Source organism: Mustela nigripes, unplaced genomic scaffold (genome assembly GCF_022355385.1).
Source record: "Mustela nigripes isolate SB6536 unplaced genomic scaffold, MUSNIG.SB6536 HiC_scaffold_624, whole genome shotgun sequence".
NCBI lineage: Eukaryota > Metazoa > Chordata > Mammalia > Carnivora > Mustelidae > Mustela > Mustela nigripes.
The window spans coordinates 7,582-16,082 of record NW_026740031.1 but is presented as its reverse complement, the minus strand read 5'-3'; the positions used below and the strand labels follow the sequence as shown (position 1 = coordinate 16,082).

The 8,501-nt window shown below is 51.0% G+C and overlaps 1 non-coding gene across 1 annotated transcript; it reads right to left on the bottom strand.

The window, feature by feature from the left end:
• Positions 1-6,097: 6,097 nt before the first annotated feature.
• On the bottom strand, positions 6,098-6,260 carry LOC132008658 (U1 spliceosomal RNA). Its single transcript, XR_009401688.1, has one exon. It is a non-coding gene; the product is annotated as a U1 spliceosomal RNA (small nuclear RNA).
• Positions 6,261-8,501: the final 2,241 nt, after the last annotated feature.

Genomic DNA, 8,501 nt, shown 5'->3' with positions numbered 1-8,501 from the left:
TGTTGGCATCCCACACTGACTTCTTTCTCACAGGGACGCAAAGGGACTTTACCTCAGGCCTTCACATACACTGCCTTAGCAGACCACTTTCCCGCCTACAATGCCATGCACTAAGGAGGCAGAGGCAGGACCCTCAGCCCACGTGCTCGCCCCTCAGGAAGCACGCCACTTCCTCACTCATCCACGCTTCTCTCTTTGCGGACTCTGTTCAGGTACGACAGTTTTCCCGGAGGACAGTATTGCTCTGAATTCAGGGCCCCGCTGGCTCGTTCAGCATACTGGCCCCTGTGTGAAACGACTCTGTCTCCCTGAAACACGTTGTCCCACCAGAGGTGCTGGAGGCATCCACAGTTCACTGGATGGGAAGTCATATCCCTCAGAGTGTGTATATGTTCACTAGCATGTAAGAGTAGGCTTTCTGACATTAGGGGAAAACTAAGCTGAAAGAACCACCTCCGTGTAGCTTGTCCATGGAGCTAAGGCGTTGGATCCTCTCTCTGTGCTTGTGTGTGTCATGACTGCTTCTCTCGTCCCAGGACTGAGTGTGGCGTGCAGGGAAACGTTATCATCTCGAAGTACTCCCGTGGCACGTTCTTGCCCTTCCACCCCTCTGTGCCACCCAAACCTGCCACCCCCTCTGTTTCGCTTAGGCAACCCTCCTCAGAGTGCCTCCAAGAATGTGTGCCCCAAGGAGGGCGTCACCGTTCTGTCCTCTCTGTGAGATGGCTATTGCAGCAGGGTGCTTTCCTAATGCTTACTCTTATGCAGCCCACGGTAGGGACAGTCAGGCTGAGAGAAAGGGGACTGCTGTCAGTACTCCCGCGCTGTGAGTGTGTCCTGCAGTCACAGTAGAAGCAAGAGCCTGTTTGGCGCCCCTGTGAGGGTCTTCTGTGAGGCAGAAGGAATGGGCGCCTTCACGGATGTCCTCCGACCAGAGGGCCGGCAAGCTTCCCCAGGCTTCCACACAAACTCGCGGGCACTACTCTTTCCCTCTTTGCCAAGGAGGCCTGCACGAGAAAGGCAGCTCAGCTTCAGGCTTGTTTCTTGGAGGAGAGGCTCTGGTTCTCTCTCGCTTGTGCAGTCTCAGGTTTGAAATGGCATCTTTCCCCCTGGCGCTTGCGTGCGGGGGAAGGTGCTGGCATCCCACAATGACTTCTTTCTCACATGGGTGCAGAGGGACTTTGCCTCAGGCGTTCACACATTCTCTGAGTTAAGAGACCGCTTCTTCCCCGTGTTCGACTTCAGGCCTAAGGCATCAGAGACTGAACCCTCAGCCTAGGCGCCCGCCCCTCAGGAAGCAGGCCGCTTCCTCTCATCCACACTTCTCTCTTCGCGGACTCTTCAGGGAGAACGCTTTTCCCTGAGAACGGTATTGCTCTGAATTCAGGGCCCCGCTGGCTCGTTCGGCTTCCCGGGCCCTATGCGAAACGACTCTGTCACCCTGGAACACGCTGTCCCACCAGAGGTGCTGGCGGCACAGACACGTCACCTAGGATGTGTGGACGATCGCCAGCCGCGGAGAGAAGAGAGCCGCATTTCTTGCTTTACGCAAAACCGGAGCTGATTGGGCGTCCTCTGTGAAGCTCGTTCATGGATCTGAGGCGTTGCAGCCTTGCTGTGTACTTCTGAGTATCACGATTGCTTCTCTCATCATGGGACTGAGTGTGGTGTGCGGGGCAACCTTGTAGTCTCCAAGTACTCCCGTGGCACTTGCTTTGCGCGTCCACCCCACCATCCCGCCTTACCCTGCCATCTCCCCTGTTTCGGGCAGGCTTCCCTGCTCAGGTCACCTCAAGAATGTGTGCCCCAAGGAGGGCGTAGCGTCCTGTACTCTCCTGGAGACCATTATGCAGCTCAGGCTTTTCTAACGCTTGCTCCAGTGGGGCCCACTCACAGAGACCCGTAGGCTGAGAGAAACGGGGCTGCTGTCGGAAATACTACCACGCTCCCAGACCTGCAGGGTGCATTCTACTGTGGGTACGGTAGCAGCAAGAGCCGATTCGTCGCCCCACTGAGGGTCATCCGTGAGGCCGAGGGAACGGGCGCCTTCACCGATGTCCTGCAATCCGAGGGTCACAAACCTTCCCCAGGCTTTCTAACCAACTTGCAGACACGACTCTTTTTCTCTTTGCCAGGGAGGCCTGCACGCGAAAGAACGCTCGGCTTCAGGCTTGTTTCTTGGAGGAAGGCTCTGGTTCTCTCTTGCATCGTGCAGACTCAGGTTTGAGAAGGCATCCTGCTCCTTGGCGCCACGTGTGAGGGGACGGTGTTGGCATCCCACATTGCTTTCTCACACGGACGCAGAGGGACTTTGCATCAGGCGTTCACACACACTCGGACTTAGAGGACCACTTTCCCGGGATCGACGTCAGTCACTAAGGCGGCAGAGACTGTACCCTCGGCCCAGGCGCTCGCTACTCAGGAAGCGGGCCACTTCCTCACTCATCCAGGCTTCTCTCTTCGAGGACTCTGTTCATGGAGGATGATTTTCCCAGGGAGCGGAATTGCTCTGAATTCAGGGCCCCGCTGGCTCGTTCGGCTTCCAGGCCCCGGAGCAAATGACTCTGTCTCGCTGAACCACGCTGTCACTCCAGAGGTGCTGGTGGCACCCACCAGTACTTGGAGGCCAAAGGCCTTGGGGTGTGTGGAAGATAACCAACAGCTGAGAGAAGGCTTTCTGGCTTTGGGGAAACTGGATCTGATTGGACCTCATCTGTGAAGCTCGTTCATGCTACTGAGGTGCTGGTACCTTGCTCTGTGCTTCTGGGTGTCACGACTGCTTCTCTCTTCACGGAAATGTGTGGCATGTGGGACAACTTGGGCATCTTTACGTACTCCCGTGGCATTTGTTTGTGCTCCGCCACCTCCCCGCAACCCAACACTGTCTCCCCCCATGTTTCAGGTAGGCCTCCCAGCTCAGGACGCTTCCAAGAATGTGTGCCCCAAGGAGGGAGTTGCCATCCTTTCCTCTCTGCATGACTGGTATGCAGCACAGTGCTTTCCTAAGGCTTGCTCCAGTGGGGTCCACCGAAGGCGACAGTCATGCTGAGAGAAAAGGGGCTGAGGTCAGAAGTACTCCCACACTTGCAGTCCTTCTGTGTGTATTCTGCTGTGGTTCCCACATTCAGGGTAGCAGGAAGAGCCTGTTCGATGCCCCTGTGAGGGCTCCACGGCTGTTCTCCAATCCGAGGGCGGGGAAGCTTCCTCAGGCTTGTGCACTAACTGGCGCATGCCACTCTTTCTGTCTTCGCCACGGAGGCCTGCCCGCAAAAGGCAGCTGGGCTTCAGGCTTGCTTCTGGGAGGTAAGGCTCTGGTTCTGTCTCACATTGTGCAGGCTCAGGTTTGAGAAGGCATGCTTCCTCTTGGAGCAAAGTGTGCGGGGACGATGTTGGCATCCCACACTGACTTCTTTCTCACAGGGACGCAAAGGGACTTTACCTCAGGCCTTCACTTACACTCTGCATTAGCAGTCTGCTTTCCTGCCTACAATGCCAGACACTGAGGAGGCAGAGGCAGGACTCTCAGCCCATGTGCTCGCCCCTCGGGAAGCGAGCCGCTTCCTCTCTCATTCACGCTTCTCTCTCACGCAGGAGTGGTTTTGGAGGAAGGGTGAGTGAGAGGGAGGATCAGACTCACCACCAACAGGGAACTCTACTTGGGGCTTATCCCAGGACCCTGGTACCCTGACTTGAGCCCTAGACTGACACTTCAACAAACTAGTCACCCAGGAATCCCTGCAAATAATTCTTTAAAAATTCCATTACACATAACATACAGCATTGTATTAGTTTCAGGTAAGATCATAGTGTTTATTTTTTATTTCTTTCGTATATATATTTATTTATAGCAGGAGTCATGGGCAGAGGGATAGTGAATCCCAAGCAGACTCTACACAGAGAATGGAAGCAGAACTGAGGCTGGTTCCCATGCCCCTCAACTCATGACCTGAGCTGTCAAGTGTTAGGCACTGAACCGACTGAACCACCTGGGTGTCCATTTGTTTTTCTGACAATCATATGTTTAGCTTTCTACTGAAACAGGCACTGAATAATGAGCAATGCTGAGAGAAACCATGGTACCCATTAGACACCAAGGTCAGATTGCCCAAAATGGACCACTGTGGCACACTGATTATTTTGACTTGAAGCTACTTGAAAAGCACCTGGTACAAGGACACTCAAATCCTCCTCTCTCTTTCTGAGAGCAGGAAACCAACCTCCCATATATAAAAGGCACTGCCTGTGCTAAGAAATAAAAAGATATCCTTCTCACCAGGGACTTTAAAACAGAGGTTCTAAATTCTGCTTAGAACTCCCTCCAAATTAAACTCCCAAACAGCCCTCAGAGACAAGATCTCCTTGTCTAAAATGCATAAAAACTGTCTGCCTTCATCCTTTATATTTCTGTAACAGCCTCGATTTTAATATTGGTTATTGATGCGTATTCAATGTCTCAGGTAAACTTACTTCTTAGTTTAGCTGTGAGACCTTGAAGGATAAGGGAGGAACTTTTCCCTTTTTGCGTACCTTTTCCTAAGGAAGTTAAATAGGATTCTTGCTGATTTACAAGGGTGTATCTGATGTGTATAGAACTATTTAAGGAACCAAACTTAGAATCTGCGGATTAAAATGACCACATTCCCTAGGAATGGTCACATGAGGTATGTAAGCATGGCCATGGGACATCACCCCACACAGCTCCACTTTGTGTGCTGAGCTCACACATCACTGAGGGACCATATAGGTTTCATGTGGGCCAGAGCGTGTCCTCCTGTGGGAAGCAGGTTCCTGCAGTTAGTGTTGCTGGGGTCTCAGATGCTTTCATCATACCTCAATATTTGACGCTTGAAAATGCAAGTAAAACTTGATACTGTGGACGATTTATGGTTTGGGGGGACTGATTAGGCAATACAATCCTTTATGTCATCCCATATTGGTTGGATGTGGTCTTATCCAAGTCTCTAATGTTTCCTGAAATACTTGCAATTGGCCAATGTTAAAGCAAGATAATCTGTGTACAGAGTGACTGGCGGATCATTGGTTTCATGGCCGTGATGGCCAAGTTTGTTGCTGAAGTATCTTCCAAAATTATGTATCATTCTTTTGCACGTGCCCATTTGCAACTTGAAAAGCCCAGAGGCATATTGCCCAGCTCCTTTGTAGTCCTTGTCATCAATTCCCTGGAAGTTCAAGATGATAAAACCTCTTGGTTGGTTTTTTTTTTTTCAGGATTTTATTTATTTATTTGACAGAGACAGAGAGAAAGAACACAAGGAGGGAGAACAGCAGAAGGAGTGGGAGAAGCAGGTTCCCCACCGAGCGGGGCTCCCAACGTGGGGCTCATCCAAGGACCTGAGCTGAGGGCAGAGGCTTAACCCACTGAGCCACAGAGGCTCCCCAACAGCTCTTATTAAATCCCAAACCCCATCTATGATAATTCAGTTCTTTTGTACAATTTACCATAGTTAGGAAAACAGTAGGGATAAGAACAGAGGAATTACAGGGAGCAATCTTACCTTGAAAAAATATGTTCATTTTCAGGAAATGTGCCACACCACACACGTGTGAAAATGGTTCCTGCCACCATGGCAGAGCTAGGCTGATGGCAATTCCCTGAAGCCAAATCATCAGGAACACACCTCCCAGGAAACAAACTGGGGATTTTATTCCTTGCAACCAGAAAGTACACACCCCATGGTCTCAGGAAGAGGGTGTTAGCAAAAACCTATTGTAGTTGGGAAATGCCCTTCACAGTGTCCTTCATGATACAAGTGCGAGGGAACATCACCTAAAGGTGAGGAACACACTTTTATTGTGGTTCTTGATTTCTTTGTTTGTTTATCAACATGACCAAATTTTATTTGGAATGAGAATTAAAAGGACATTTGACAGTTGAGGAATGTATATATATTCTGATCCAGTTGTACAAGTAATCTAGGTTAAATTACCAAGGAAATTTTACATTATTTCATCAAGCAGCAATATAATTAAAAGGGCTAAAAACCATGCATTCCTTAAGTAACTGGGAGGACCAAAATGCATCTTACCAGAGAAAAACATGTGAGAATACAAAGAAAAGAGAATTCTGTCATTTACCAGGGAAAGAGCACGAAGACAGTCCTCCCCATCACAAGTCAGGCAGTTGAGTTTACCACATTTGGGGATATCACAAGAGTCAGCAGGACCGTCGTGCAATGGTCAAACCTCATCCTGGGAAAACCACCTACTTGATAGTGGCATTTTCCCTGCTAAGTAAATATGACTCCCTCCTCTTCTGCTCCAGTCCAGCCTCACCGGCTGTCCACCCCACATACATGTTCACTCGCCACCCTGACCCCCAAAATCCTTGGCACCCTGTCCTGTCCTAAGCATACTCACCTTCCACAGGAGTCTTTCTGATACAATGGAAGAAAAAGCACTGCTACATCCTCTGTCCCAGGAATTCTCTGGCCCAGAACTGCCCCGCAAGGGCACCTGTTTGACATTAGACACGTTGCGCCCATGACATCAGGGGCAAACACACACATGCACACATGCACGCATGCACACAGAGCACTCATCACAGGGAAGGCTGTCCCAGCTTGAGAGGAACGTGAGGGAGGACTTTCCAGCAGACAGAGAAGCACAGATCCATCTCTCTCTCTCTCTCTCTCTCTGTCTCTCTCTCTCTCTGCCCCATTCCTTAGAACCTGTTTTGAGGAGACAGAGTACATTGGCTGCACTTGTGGAACTCAGCCTCCTAGCCAGTGCCCCACGCACCCCCCAGGCCTGGACACCCCGGGGGAGGGGGCGGGAAACCCAAAATCAGAAACTTCTGGGCCATGCCTTGGGCTGACACCTGCCAGCAACATCCCAGGCCCTGAGAACACCACCAGGACCAGCTTCTTCACCAGGTGGGCTCCTAGGGCAGAGCTGCGGTGCCCTCTGGTGGCCGCCCGAAAGAGAGCGCCCAAGGATTCTGCTCCCTTAGACTGGGCTCTGGGTTCACAGTAGGGGGTTAGCAGGTTCCACATGCCCTGCTCTGCCGCTGCCTTCCCTCCCTCCAGCGTTTCCCCTCGGATGAAATTTCTGCATCAAAGTCAGCCTGTGGACCGAAAAAAGTCAGGTCTAGGAAGCAAAGCAAAACAAATACTCCCAGGAGACAAGTACTTGGCAATTCTATGGTCATGGAAGGAGCCCCCAGGATCCTAATTTGCCATAGTCTTGATTGTGCCTTGAGAGAATGCTTTTCTTTTATGGGACTGTTGTAATTCGAAAAGAAAGGGGGTGGAGGGGCATCCAACTTTAGTTGTCACATAAATTCATAGTGAGGTGGGGGCAGTAGGGACCCATGTTAATGCCAGGAACCTGTATGCATGTTCTATCACAGAGCAAGTGGGACACTGCAGAGGTGCTTATGTTAAGGACCTTGAAATGGTGAGATGATCCTGGATTCTCCAGGCAACCTCTGGAAAGACAAGGGGGTCTTAAAACTGGAAGAGGCAGAGAAGGAGGTCAGAAGGATGCTGTGTGAGGACGACTATCCCTGCTGGGGCTGGGGCTTAGCATAGAGGAGGGGCCTCTAAAAGCTGGAACAGGCAAATAGAACCACTGCTTCACCTAAAAAAAAATAGAAACTGTCAGATATTTTACCAGCAAAAATGGGATTTTTCAGGATAAAAGGGAAAGGTGATCTGGGAAAAATCAGCATTGGCAAATCCATAGGTGAGTCCAGAGAACAAATGGGAGGGACAGTTTTGAAAGAGGTCAGTTGGGAAGATTGTTCTAAAAGTCCATCGGGGTGAACTGTGAGTTGGAAGAGCACTGGTGTCTCCCTGGGAGAACAAAGCTAGCATTCCTGACTCTGGCCTGGTTAGTAGAGGCCTATGCCTGTGCAATGTCAAGTCCCTGTAAGGTCAGATCAGTCCCTCCCCTGGGGCTGTAGTGCCCTAGGAGGTAAGGAAGGCAGAGGAGCTCCCTTGCTAAAACCTCCAAACTGCATTTTAGTGCAGTTTCCCTTGACTAATTTCCACCCTCTCCTAGAGCCTTCAGAAGAGAAGGTGCCCTGTGGACATCTGGATTTTAGTCCACTGAGATCCTTGTTGGGACCTTGCACCCTCAGAACTGTAAGGTAAAAATGTGTGTGTGAGTGGAGCCCTTTCTGGGGTCTCTTGGGACCAGTAGGGGAGTGCCTGGATGGGAGCAAGGAATCCCTGACCCTCCTTTAGCACCAGCTTTGCAGTCCAGGGCTTTGACACAACTCGTGGCTCTCTTTATTTCCCTAGGGATCAGAAGTCAGACCTGGGCTCAGTGTTACCCATGAGACACCCTAGAAAGGCTGGGAGAGAGCCCACACTTACCATGAGGCCACGTTGTGGTCAGTCTCATTCTTCCTGGGGAGGATGCTGGAGAGAAGAGAAATGAGCAGAGCAGGCTCAGGGGCTTTCAAGAGCCATGCCCACTGACACAGGAGAGCTCTTATCACAGACCTCAGGGCAGCATCCTCTCAGCCCCCACGCAAG